This window comes from Hippichthys cyanospilos, chromosome 2, assembly GCF_059441005.1.
Source record: "Hippichthys cyanospilos isolate Australia breed blue-spotted pipefish chromosome 2, RoL_Hcya_1.0, whole genome shotgun sequence".
NCBI lineage: Eukaryota > Metazoa > Chordata > Actinopteri > Syngnathiformes > Syngnathidae > Hippichthys > Hippichthys cyanospilos.
In genome coordinates this window covers 1424424-1439079 of record NC_142370.1, presented here as the reverse complement: position 1 = coordinate 1439079, position 14656 = coordinate 1424424, and the positions used below count along the sequence as shown (strand labels likewise).

At 39.0% G+C, this 14656-nt stretch overlaps 1 long non-coding RNA gene across 3 annotated transcripts in view; it reads right to left on the bottom strand.

The window, feature by feature from the left end:
* The window catches only part of LOC148426828 (uncharacterized), a 52821-nt gene that overhangs the window by 14956 nt on the left and 23209 nt on the right, over positions 1–14656 (bottom strand). The gene's annotated exons all lie outside the window — the stretch shown is intronic.

The window sequence follows — 14656 nt, the reverse complement described above, 5'->3', positions numbered from 1 at the left end:
TTAGTGGTGAGAATAGTTTATTTGTGTGTGCGTCATTCATTGTAATGTTGTATTGTTTGTGGGTTAATTTGTTTTGTTGTCTATTGTGTAAACGAGACTATGATTGACTAAGGCACTTAGTGAACTGTTTGGATATGACTAATGTACACGAGAAGCTGGCAGACATTCGGTCAAATGTTGTGGGTTCTCTGAAAAAGACAGACGTGAAATGGAAGAATTGTGGGAAACGAAAACAGCGAGTTAAAAGAAATCGTAGAAACATGGAGTCAGATGAATGATAGATTGTTACGAAAAAGGAATCCGAAAGTATGAGAGGCAAAATGGAAAGTGAAGAAAGTCAAACCGCAAGTGGAAAAAAGAGAAAGGGAGACATTAGGTGCATTCCACAGCAAGGGGGTTCAGAGCAAAATTTGTGAAGAATATGACCCTGGTGAAAATTGCATGTTGGCATCCAGGTAGCACCCAGCCACCATGAACTTATTGGAGCGCAAATCCATCCATCGCTGCACAGAGGTAAGGTTTGCGGATGGGGGGGACCGCTCCAGCACGAGCATCTACTCCAGAATGTAGCAATACACAAACTGAATTCAGAGAGCTTTTGGTTACCGTTAATGACCCCGGCAATGGGGGAAAAAATGTAACACACACAACTGACTTGCAAGCTGAGAGGAGTAGTGCTTATACCAAATTTAAAATTACATGAATGTTAAAGATGTGGGCAGTACGAGCCTCTGGCCATCCGGGGCACACAAGCCCTGGTGGGACAATTACTTTGCTGGTACAGCTGTTCAGTAACAACATGTCATTCGTTCACTGAAGTTGGTATGCGAAAAAGGTCACAGAAAATAAAGCTTGACCATTTCAATTGGGAAAAACCAGCTGCTGAAGCTCAAACGAAATAGAACACTTGAAGAAACTACAAGGGCCAAAACAAAAGAAAAACCTAAAGATAACTAGAGCTGCAAGCAGCTATAAAGGGCCCTCGCAGACCTGTGCACGTTGGGGTATGAACAGGTCGGGGTATGAACAAGGACTATGAACGATGAAAAAGTAGCTGTAGATGACTTCAGTTCAGGACTTTTATCAAATTTGTAAAATTTAGAGGTGGGATAATGTGGGTTGAGTTACTGCAGCTTTTATTGTTACATTTGTGTGACTTTACACTGCCGTATAGGCCACGGCCATTATCGAAACATCTTACTATTTGGTGGAGGGCATTAGGCGTGGTCAATGGCTTTTCAGACATTTTATAAGGGATATAACTTTAAGGAGCTCAGCATAGTACATAAAAACGTTAAGGAATTGCTATTTTTTTGCTGCCACTAGGTGGCGCTCGAACTATGATTAAAAAATAGGATTGTTAGGTGTGTTTCACATTGGACACCCATCCCATATACGAAGTTTCCCAAATATCAGATCATCTAGGTCCAATTACAGCAACTTTTACCGTTTTGGCGAGAAATCGGACTTTGAGCTGGCATACAGGCCACGCCTTTTATAGAAAAATCATAAAAGTTGAGAACCTTCATTTTCCACTGTGTCATAGCTTTTCTGACCATTTTTTAGTTCATGGAGTCAAACAGATATAGCACAGTACATGAGAGTGTAAAAAATTAGATTTTTGTCCGCCACTAGGTGGCGCTGTAAATGATTTGGAAGTTTATCACATAGCTGTATTAGTGCATGACTTTTAAACTTCCTGCAAGAGTTTCACTTGATTTGAAGCTGAAACAGCTGAGTTATTAAGGTTTTTGTTCCTCTTGGCGAAGGAAATATTCAAAACAATTTGAAGATCCGCCCACATCTTCCAAGTAATGGGATCTTCACAATTTTTGGCAGATTTGTGCCGCTATATCTGCTAATAGTCCATGCCAACGTAGAAGTTAATCGGGTGAACCGTTTAAGAGAAAAAGGCACTAGATTTAGTGCCGTGATTTAGTGCCGGCTAATGTCTAAGAATGGGGCAAAATTGCACATAAAAAAAAAATCATAAAAATTATTCTGTACATCTTAGCACATCACTCCTATTGACTTTTTTGTAGGTCTTACAATCCTACATATGCCTAAAAACTTTTATAGCTATAGGGCAAACCAAACAGGAATGACTCCAATCTTTCAACTAATGACATTTTTTGCAGCCACTAGGTGGCGCTAGCTTTAAACTGGAATATATGTTTGTCGATGTCTTAAGAAAAACATTTTCATCCAATGTGTGAAATTGTGAGAAGATCAGATCATCTGGGTCAAATTACAGCAACTTTTACTGGACAGATAAAGTTTCGGAATGAAAATGGTCGTTGAGGCCACGCCCATTATCGAAACTTAGTAAAATTTGGTGGAGGTCAGCAAGGCTGTCTAGAGGCTTTTCAGACTTAATTTCAGCAATATTACTTCAAAGGGCTCAGCTAAACACAAAAAAACGTTTAAAAAATGCTATATTTTTGGCTGCCACTAGGTGGCGCTCGCACTATAACAAAAAATACGTTAATAGGTGTAATCCGCATTGGAAACCCATCAAATATATGAAGTTTAGACAAGATAAGACCATCTGGGACCAAACACAGCAACTTTGTTCGTTTTGGCGAGACATCAGACTGACATTTTTGTTTGCCACTAGATGGCCTTATAAGCAATTGAAGATTTTTTTAAACACTTGTGTTAAGGGCTTGAGTCTCCATGTGTCTGTGAAGTTTCAGATTTTTCTAAGCTTGTAAAGCTGAGTTATAAAGGTTTGTTTCACATGTGGCAAAGTAATCATCAAAGGCATAATATAAAGCCCCGCCCCCAACATATTTGATGGCTGATCATCACAAAAATTTGAACAATTGTGCCTCACAGTCAGATAAAACATCACAGCAAATTTGAAGTCGATCAGGTCAAGCGTTTGGGAGAAAAAAGGAGCAGTTCGGGACCTGCAAATGAGCAAAAACGGGCCAAAAGTGCACATTCAAAAATTCATAACTCTCTTTCTGTACATCTGAGCACATGGCTCGCGCTGACTTTTTTGTAGGGCTGGAGGTCCTACATTAGGCTAGAAATTTTTGGAGCTCTAGGTCAAACGGGCCGGGAGTGAGAGGCTATTTTCCACTCATAAGGCCATTTTGGGGCCAATTACAGCCACTTTTTTCGTTTTGGCGAGTCATCTGACTTTGAGGTGGCGTGCAGACTACGCCCATTATCGAAATGTCGTAAAATTTTAAAACCTTAATATTCCATGTCTTAATGATATTCTGACCAATTTTCATTTGTTTTACTCAAACAGACTGAGCACAATGCATGAAAGTGTAAAAAATAACATTTTAATCAACCACTAGGCGGCGCTAGTAGGTATTTAAAAAAACTTTGTTTAAAGGTGTTAAAGACATAAGTTTCCATGTGTCTATGGAGTTTTAGATTTTTGTAATCTAGTACATCAAAGTTATTAAGGTTTTTGTCACTCTTGGCGAAGGAAAAATTGAACACATAATTTGAAGCCATGCCCCTATCATATATGTCAGCGGATCTGCACCAAATTTTGCCCACTTGTGCCCCTATGTGTGAATATGGACCACAGCAAATTTGAAGGTGATTGAGTAAAGCGTTTAGGAGAAACAAGGAGCAGTTTGGGACCTGCAAACGTGCAAAAATGGGCCAAAAATGCACATTCAAAAATTCATAACTCTTTTTCTGTACATCTGAGCACATGGCTCGCGCTGACTTTTTTGTAGGTCTCTAGCTCCTACATATGCCTAAAAATTTTCGTAGCTCTAGGTCAAACGGGCCGGGACCAGGTGCACTTTTTCAACCTTAGGTGGCGCTGCAGAGCCATTTTTTTTGCATTGTTTTGGGAAACACAAAAATATCCAATTTTTCACCGGGCCCGACAAATGTGCAAATTTTGGTGACTTTTCGTGCATGTTTAGGCCCTCAAAATTGGAAAAGCGCTGCACAGTAAATAATAATAATAACTAGAGCTGCAAGCAGCTATAAAGGGCCCTTGCAGACCTGTGCACGTTGAGGTATGAACAGGTCGGGGTATGAACAAGGACTATGAATGATGAAATAGTAGTTGTATATCACTTCATTGCAGGACTCTTTCCAAATATGTAAAATTTAGACAAGGTGGGACAATGTGGGTGGAGTTACTGCAGCTTTTATTGTTCCAATTTTGTGACTTTCAATGCCATATAGGCCACATTCACTGTCGAAACATCGTACTGATTTGTGGAGGGCATAAGGCATGGCCACTGGCTTTTCAAAAAACATTTAAGGGATGTCACTTCAAGGGGCTCAGCAGAGTACATAAAAACATTAAGGATTTGCTATATTTTTTGCTGCCACTAGGTGGCGCTCGTACTATGATAAAAAATAGGCTTGTAGGTGTGTTTCACATTGGACTCCCATCCCATATATGAAGTTTTGCAAACATCAGATCATCTAGGTCCAATTACAGCAACTTTTACCGGTTTGGCGAGACATCGGATTTTGAGTTGGCATAGAGGCCACGCCCTTTAATGAAAAGTCATAAAAGTTGAGAACCTTAATGTTCCAATGTGTCATAGCTTTTCTGACCATTTTTTAGTTCATTTAGTCAAACAGGCATTTCACAGTACATAAAAGTATAAAAAATAAGATTTTTGTCCGCCACTGGGTGGCGCTGTAAATGATTTGAAAGTTTATCACATAGCTGTATTATTGCATTACTTTTAAAGGCCCAGGAAAGTTTCAGATGGTTTGAAGCTGTCATAGCTGAGTTATTAAGATTTTTGTCACTCTTGGCAAAGGAAGTATTAAACATAATTGGAAGCTCCGCCCCCATCTTTTATGTCAAGAGATCTTCACGATATTTGGACTATGTGTGCCCCTCAGTTGGATAATGATTCATGCCAAAGTTGAAGGTAATGGGGTGAATCATTTAAGAGAAAAAGGCACTAGTTTGAGACCAGCTAATGTCTAAGAATGGGACAAAACTTTAATTAAAAAAATTCATAACAATTTTTCTGTACATCCTAGCACATCACTTCTATTGACTTTTTTGTAGGTCTTACAGCCCTTCATTTGCCTACAAAGTTTCATAGCTGTAGGTCAAACCAAACAGGATTGTTTGTAATCTTTCGAATAATGACATTTTTTGCAGCCACTAGGTGGCGCTAGCTTTAAACTGGAATATATTTTTGTCGATATGTTCAGGAGAATATTTTCATCCAATGTGTGAAATTGTGAGAAGATCAGATCATCTGGGTCAAATTACAGCAACTTTTACTGGACAGATAAAGCTTCGGGTTGAAAATGGTCGTAGAGGCCACGCCCATTATCGAAACTTCGTAAAATTTGGTGGAGGTCAGCAAGGCTGTCTAGAGGCTTTGCAGACCTAATTTCAGCGATATTACTTCAAAGGGCTCAGCTAAACACATAAAAACGTTTAAAAAATGCTATATTTTTGGCTGCCACTAGGTGGCGCTCGCACTATAACAAAAAATACGTTGATAGGTGTATTCCGCATTGGAAACCCATCAAATATATGAAGTTTAGAAACGATAAGACCATCTGGGACCAAACACAGCAACTTTGTTCGTTTTGGCGAGACATCAGACTGACATTTTTGTTTGCCACTAGATGGCCTTATAAGCAATTGAAGATTTTTTTAAACACTTGTGTTAAGGGCTTAAGTCTTCATGTGTATGTGAAGTTTCAGATTTTTCTAAGCTTGTAAAGCTGAGTTATAAAGGTTTGTTTCACATGTGGCAAAATAATCATCAAAGGCATAATATAAAGCCCCGCCCCCAACATATTTGATGGCGGATCATCACAAAAATTTGAACAATTGTGCCTCACAGTCAGATAAAACATCACAGCAAATTTGAAGTTGATCGGGTCAAGCGTTTGGGAGAAAAAAGGAGCAGTTCGGGACCTGCAAATGAGCAAAAACGGGCCAAAAGTGCACATTCAAAAATTCATAACTCTCTTTCTGTACATCTGAGCACATGGCTCGCGCTGACTTTTTTGTAGGGCTCGAGGTCCTACATAAGGCTACAAATTTTTGGAGCTCTAGGTCAAACGGGCCGGGAGTGAGAGGCTATTTTCCACTCATAAGGCCATTTTGGGGCCAATTACAGCCACTTTTTTCGTTTTGGCGAGTCATCTGACTTTGAGGTGGCGTGCAGACCACGCCCATTATCGAAAAGTCATAAAATTTTAAAATCGTAATATTCCATGTCTTAATGATATTCTGACCAATTTTCACTTGTTTTATTGAAACAGACTGAGCACAATACATGAAACTGTAAAAAATGACATTTTAATCAACCACTAGGCGGCGCTAGTAGGTATTGAAAAAAACTTTTTTAAAATGTGTTAAAGACATAAGTTTCCATGTGTCTATGAAGTTTTAGATTTTTTTAAGCTAGTACATCAAAGTTATTAAGGTTTATGTCACTCTTGGCGAAGGAAAAATTGAACACATAATTTGAAGCCACGCCCCTATCATATATGTCAGCGGATCTGCACCAAATTTTGCCCACTTGTGCCTCTATGTGTGAATATGGACCACAGCAAATTTGAAGGCGATTGAGTAAAGCGTTTAGGAGAAACAAGGAGCAGTTTGGGACCTGCAAACGTGCAAAAATGGGCCAAAAATGCACATTCAAAAATTCATAACTCTTTTTCTGTACATCTGAGCACATGGCTCGCGCTGACTTTTTTGTAGGTCTCTAGGTCCTATATATGCCTAAAAATTTTCGTAGCTCTAGGTGAAACGGGCCGGGACCAGGTGCACTTTTTCAACCTTAGGTGGCGCTGCAGAGCCATTTTTTTTGCATTGTTTTGGGAAACACAAAAATATCCAATTTTTCACCGGGCCCGACAAATGTGCAAAATTTGGTGACTTTTCGTGCATGTTTAGGCCCTCAAAAATGGAAAAGCGCTGCACAGTAAATAATAATAATAACTAGAGCTGCAAGCAGCTATAAAGGGCCCTCGCAGACCTGTGCACGTTGGGGTATGAACAGGTCAGGGTATGAACAAGGACTATGAATGATGAAAAATTTGTTGTAGATCACTTCAGTGCAGGACTATTACCAAATATGTAAAATTTAGACAAGGTGGGACAATGTGTGTGGAGTTACTGCAGCTTTTATTGTTCCAATTGTGTGACTTTCAATGCCATATAGGCCACACCCACTGTCGAAACATTGTACTGTTTTGTGGGGGGCATAAGGCATGGCCACTGGCTTTTCAGAAAACATTTAAGGGATATCACTTCAAGGGGCTCAGCAGAGGACATAAAAACATTAAGGATTTGCTATATTTTTTGCTGCCACTAGGTGGCGCTCGTACTGTGATAAAAAATAGGCTTGTAGGTGTGTTTCACATTGGACTCCCATCCCATATATGAAGTTTTGCAAACATCAGATCATCTAGGTCCAATTACAGCAACTTTTACCGTTTTGGGGAGACATCAGACTTTGAGTTTGCATAGAGGCCACGCCCTTTAATGAAAAGTCATAAAAGTTGAGAACCTTAATGTTCCAATGTGTCATAGCTTTTCTGACCATTTTTTAGTTCATTTAGTCAAACAGGCATTTCACAGTACATAAAAGTATAAAAAATGAGATTTTTGTCCGCCACTGGGTGGCGCTGTAAATGATTTGAAAGTTTATCACATAGCTGTATTATTGCATTACTTTTAAAGGCCCAGGAAAGTTTCAGATGGTTTGAAGCTGTCATAGCTGAGTTATTAAGATTTTTGTCACTCTTGGCAAAGGAAGTATTAAACATAATTTGAAGCTCCGCCCCCATCTTTTATGTCAAGAGATCTTCACGATATTTGGACTATGTGTGCCCCTCAGTTGGATAATGATTCATGCCAAAGTTGAAGGTAATGGGGTGAATCGTTTAAGAGAAAAAGGCACTAGTTTGAGACCAGCTAATGTCTAAGAATGGGACAAAACTGCACATTAAAAAAATTCATAACAATTTTTCTGTACATCCTAGCAGATTACTTCTATTGACTTTTTTGTAGGCCTTGCAGTCCTTCATTTGCCTACAAATTTTCATAGCTGTAGGTCAAACCAAACAGGATTGACTGTAATCTTTCGACTAATGACATTTTTTGCAGCCACTAGGTGGCGCTAGCTTTAAACTGGAATATATTTTTGTCGATATGTTCAGGAGAATATTTTCATCCAATGTGTGAAATTGTGAGAAGATCAGAGCATCTGGGTCAAATTACAGCAACTTTTACTGGACAGATAAAGCTTCGGAATGAAAATGGTCATAGAGGCCACGCCCATTATCGAAACTTAGTAAAATTTGGTGGAGGTCAGCAAGGCTGTCTAGAGGCTTTTCAGACTTAATTTCAGCGATATTACTTCAAAGGGCTCAGCTAAACACTTAAAAACGTTTAAAAAATGCTATATATTTGGTTGCCACTAGGTGGCGCTCGCACTATAACAAAAAATACGTTGATAGGTGTATTCCGCATTAGAAACCCATTAAATATATGAAGTTTAAAAAAGATAAGACCATCTGGGTGCAAATACAGCAACTTTGTTCGTTTTCGCGAGACATCAGACTGACATTTTTGTTTGCCACTAGGTGGCTTTATAAGCAATTGAAGATTTTTTTTAAACATGTGTTAAGGGCTTGAGTATTCATGTGTCTGTGAAGTTTCAGATTTTTCCAAGCTTAGAAAGCTGAGTTATAAAGGTTTGTTTCACATGTGGCAAAGTAAACATCAAAGGCATAATATGAAGCCCCGCCCCCAACATATTTGATGGCGGATCATCACGAAAATTTGAACAATTGTGCCTCACAGTCAGATAAAACATCACAGCAAATTTGAAGTTGATCGGGTCAAGCGTTTGGGAGAAAAAAGGAGCAGTTCGGGACCTGCAAATGAGCAAAAACGGGCCAAAAGTGCACATTCAAAAATTCATAACTCTCTTTCTGTACATCTGAGCATATGGCTCGCGCTGACTTTTTTGTAGGGCTCGAGGTCCTACATAAGGCTACAAACTTTTGTAGCTCTAGGTCAAACGGGCCGGGAGTGAGAGGCTATTTTCCACTCATAAGGCCATTTTGGGGCCAATTACAGCCACTTTTTTCGTTTTGGCGAGTCATCTGACTTTGAAGTGGCGTGCAGACCACGCCCATTATCGAAAAGTCATAAAATTTTAAAATCTTAATATTCCATGTCTTAATGATATTCTGACCAATTTTCACTTGTTTTACTCAAACAGACTGAGCACAATACATGAAACTGTAAAAAATGACATTTTAATCAACCACTAGGCGGCGCTAGTAGGTATTGAAAAAAACTTTTTTCAAATGTGTTAAAGACATAAGTTTTCATGTGTCTATGAAGTTTTAGATTTTTTTAAGCTAGTACATCAAAGTTATTAAGGTTTATGTCACTCTTGGCGAAGGAAAAATTGAACACATAATTTGAAGCCACGCCCCTATCATATATGTCAGCGGATCTGCACCAAATTTTGCCCACTTGTGCCTCTATGTGTGAATATGGACCACAGCAAATTTGAAGGTGATTGAGTAAAGCGTTTAGGAGAAACAAGGAGCAGTTTGGGACCTGCAAACGTGCAAAAATGGGCCAAAAATGCACATTCAAAAATTCATAACTCTTTTTCTGTACATCTGAGCACATGGCTCGCGCTGACTTTTTTGTAGGTCTCTAGGTCCTATATATGCCTAAAAATTTTCGTAGCTCTAGGTGAAACGGGCCGGGACCAGGTGCACTTTTTCAACCTTAGGTGGCGCTGCAGAGCCATTTTTTTTGCATTGTTTTGGGAAACACAAAAATATCCAATTTTTCACCGGGCCCGACAAATGTGCAAATTTTGGTGACTTTTCGTGCATGTTTAGGCCCTCAAAAATGGAAAAGCGCTGCACAGTAAATAATAATAATAATAATAATAATAATAAGAATAATAATCTGGAGAAAAACAAGAGGGCTCTCGCAGCGGTAGCTGCTCGGGCCCTAATAATAACTAGAGCTGCAAGCAGCTATAAAGGGCCCTCGCAGACCTGTGCACGTTGGGGTCTGAACAGGTCGGGGTATGAACAAGGACTATGAATGATGAAAAATTTGTTGTAGATCACTTCAGTGCAGGACTATGACCAAATATGTAAAATTTAGACAAGGTGGGACAATGTGTGTGGAGTTACTGCAGCTTTTATTGTTCCAATTTTGTGACTTTCAATGCCATATAGGCCACACCCACTGTCGAAACATTGTACTGATTTGTGGGGGGCATAAAGCATGGCTACTGGCTTTTCAGAAAACATTTAAGGAATATCACTTAAAGGGGCTCAGCAGAGTACATAAAAACATTAAGGATTTGCTATATTTTTTGCTGCCATTAGGTGGCGCTCGTACTATGATAAAAATAGGCTTGTAGGTGTGTTTCACATTGGACTCCCATCCCATATATGAAGTTTTGCAAACATCAGATAATCTAGGTCCAATTACAGCAACTTTTACCGTTTTGGCGAGACATCAGACTTTGAGTTTGCATAGAGGCCACGCCCTTTAATGAAAAGTCATATAAGTTGAGAACCTTAATGTTCCAATGTGTCATAGCTTTTCTGACCATTTTTGAGTTCATTTATCAAACAGGCATTTCAGAGTACATAAAAGTATTAAAAAATGAGATTTTTGTCCGCCACTGGGTGGCGCTGTAAATGATTTGAAAGTTTATGACATAGCTGTATTATTGCATTACTTTTAAAGGCCCAGGAAAGTTTCAGATGGTTTGAAGCTGTCATAGCTGAGTTATTAAGATTTTTGTCACTCTTGGCAAAGGAAGTATTAAACATAATTTGAAGCTCCGCCCCCATCTTTGCTGTCAAGAGATCTTCACGATATTTGGACTATGTGTGCCCCTCAGTTGGATAATGATTCATGCCAAAGTTGAAGGTAATGGGGTGAATCTTTTAAGAGAAAAAGGCACTAGTTTGAGACCAGCTAATGTCTAAGAATGGGACAAAACTGCACATTAAAAAAATTCATAACAATTTTTCTGTACATCCTAGCACATCACTTCTATTGAAATTTTTGTAGGTCTTACAGTCCTTCATTAGCCTACAAAGTTTCATAGCTGTAGGTCAAACCAAACAGGATTGACTGTAATCTTTCGACTAATGACATTTTTTGCAGCCACTAGGTGGCGCTAGCTTTAAACTGGAATATATTTTTGTCGCTATTTTCAGGAGAATATTTTTATCCAATGTGTGAAATTGTGAGAAGATCAGATCATCTGGGTCAAATTACAGCAAATTTTACTGGACAGATAAAGCTTCGGAATGAAAATGGTCATAGAGGCCACGCCCATTATCGAAACTTCGTAAAATTTGGTGGAGGTCAGCAAGGCTGTCTAGAGGCTTGTCAGACTTAATTTCAGCGATTTTACTTCAAAGGGCTCAGCTAAACACATAAAAACGTTTAAAAAATGCTATTTTTTTGGCTGCCAGTAGGTGACGCTCACACTATAACAAAAAATACGTTGATAGGTGTATTCCGCATTGGAAATCCATCAAATATGTAATGTTTAGAAAAGATAAGACCATCTGGGTCCAAATACAGCAACTTTGTTCGTTTTCGCGAGAAATCAGACTGACATTTTTGTTTGCCACTAGGTGGCCTTATAAGCAATTTAAGATTTTTTTAAACACATGTGTTTAGGGCTTGAGTCTTCATGTGTCTGTGAAGTTTCAGATTTTTCCAAGCTTGGAGCGCTGAGTTATAAAGGTTTGTTTCACATGTGGCAAAGTAATCATCAAAGGCGTAATATAAAGCCCCGCCCCCAACATATTTGATTGCGGATCGTCACGAAAATTTGAACAATTGTGGCTCACAGTCAGATAAAACATCACAGCAAATTTGAAGTCGATCGGGTCAAGCGTTTGGGAGAAAAAAGGAGCAGTTCGGGACCTGCAAATGAGCAAAAACGGGCCAAAGGTGCACATTCAAAAATTCATAACTCTCTTTCTGTACATCTGAGCATATGGCTCACGCTGAATTTTTTGTAGGGCTCGAGGTCCTACATAAGGCTACAAATTTTTGTAGCTCTAGGTCAAACGGGCCGGGAGTAAGAGGCTATTTTCCACTCATAAGGCCATTTTGGGGCCAATTACAGCCACTTTTTTCGTTTTGGCGAGTCATCTGACTTTGAAGTGGCGTGCAGACCACGCCCTTTATCGAAAAGTCATAAAATTTTAAAATCTTAATATTCCATGTCTTAATGATATTCTGACCAATTTTCACTTGTTTTACTCAAACAGACTGAGCACAATACATGAGAGTGTAAAAAATGACATTTTAATCAACCACTAGGCGGCGCTAGTAGGTATTTAAAAAAAAAAATTTTAAAGGTGTTAAAGACATAAGTTTTCATGTGTCTATGAAGTTTTAGATTTTTTTAAGCTAGTACATCAAAGTTATTAAGGTTTTTGTCCCTCTTGGCGAAGGAAAAATTGAACACATTATTTGAAGCCACGCCCCTATCATATATGTCAGCGGATCTGCACCAAATTTCGCCCACTTGTGCCCCTATGTGTGAATATGGACCACAGCAAATTTGAAGGTGATTGAGTAAAGCGTTTAGGAGAAACAAGGAGCAGTTTGGGACCTGCAAACGTGCAAAAATGGGCCAAAAATGCACATTCAAAAATTCATAACTCTTTTTCTGTACATCTGAGCACATGGCTCGCGCTGACTTTTTTGTAGGTCTTTAGGTCCTACATATGCCTAAAAATTTTCGTAGCTCTAGGTCAAACGGGCCGGGACCAGGTGCACTTTTTCGACCTTAGGTGGCGCTGCAGAGCCATTTTTTTTGCATTGTTTTGGGAAACACAAAAATATCCAATTTTTCACCGGGCCCGACAAATGTGCAAATTTTGGTGACTTTTCGTGCATGTTTAGGCCCTCAAAAATGGAAAAGCGCTGCACAGTAAATAATAATAATAATAATAATAATAATAACTAGAGCTGCAAGCAGCTATAAAGGGCCCTCGCAGACCTGTGCACGTTGGGGTATGAACAGGTCGGGGTATGAACAAGGACTATGAACGATGAAAAAGTAGTTGTAGATGACTTCAGTGCAGGACTCTTACCAAATATGTAAAATTTAGATAAGGTGGGACAATGTGGGTGGAGTTACTGCAGCTTTTATTATTCCAATTTTGTGATTTACAATGCCATATAGGCCACACCCACTGTCGAAACATCGTACTGATTTGAGGAGGGCATAAGGCATGGCCACTGGCTTTTCAGAAAACATTTAAGGGATATCACTTCAAGGGGCTCAGCAGAGTACATAAAAACATTAAGGATTTGCTATATATTTTGCTGCCACTAGGTGGCGCTCGTACTATGATAAAAAATAGGCTTGTAGGTGTGTTTCACATTGGACTCCCATCCCATATATGAAGTTTTAAAAATATCAGATCTTCTAGGTCCAATTACAGCAACTTTTACCGTTTTCGTGAGACATCGGATTTTGAGTTTGCATAGAGGCCACGCCCTTTATTGAAAAGACTTAAAAGTTGAGAACCTTAATGTTCCAATGTGTTATAGCTTTTCTGACCATTTTTGAGTTCAATTAGTCAAACAGGCATTTCACAGTACATAAAAGTATAAAAAATGAGATTTTTGTCCGCCACTGGGTGGCACTGTAAATGATTTGAAAGTTTTAAAGTCCCAGGAAAGTTTCAGATGGTTTGAAGCTGTCATAGCTGAGTTATTAAGATTTTTGTCACTCTTGGCGAAGGAAATATTAAACATAATTTGAAGCTCCGCCCCCATCTTTTATGTCAAGAGATCTTCACGATATTTGGACTATGTGTGCCCCTTAGTTGGGTAATGATTCATGCCAAAGTTGAAGGTAATGGGGTGAATTGTTTAAGAGAAAAAGGCACTAGTTTGAGACCAGCTCATGTGTAAGAATGGGACAAAACTGCACATTAAAAAAATTCATAACAATTTTTCTGTACATCCTAGCACATCACTTCTATTGACTTTTTTGTAGGTCTTGCAGTCCTTCATTTGCCTACATAGCTGTAGGTCAAACCAAACAGGATTGACTGTAATCTTTCGACCAATGACATTTTTTGCAGCCACTAGGTGGCGCTAGCTTTAAACTGGAATATATTTTTGTCGATATGTTCAGGAAAATATTTTCATCCAATGTGTGAAATTGTGAGAAGATCAGATCATCTGGGTCAAATTACAGCAACTTTTACTGGACAGATAAAGTTTCGGAATGAAAATGGTCGTAGAGGCCACGCCCATTATCGAAACTTTGAAAAATTTGGTGGAGGTCAGCAAGGCTGTCTAGAGGCTTTTCAGACTTAATTTCAGCGATATTACTTCAAAGGGCTATGCTAAACACATAAAAACGTTTAAAAAATGCTATATTTTTGGCTGCCACTAGGTGGTGCTCGCACTATAACAAAAAATACGTTGATAGGTGTATTCCGCATTGGAAACCCATCAAATATATGAAGTTTAGAAAAGGTAAGACCATCTGGGACCAAACACAGCAACTTTGTTCGTTTTGGCGAGACATCAGACTGACATTTTTGTTTGCCACTAGATGGCCTTATAAGCAATTGAAGATTTTTTTAAACACTTGTGTTAAGGGCTTGAGTCTCCATGTGTCTG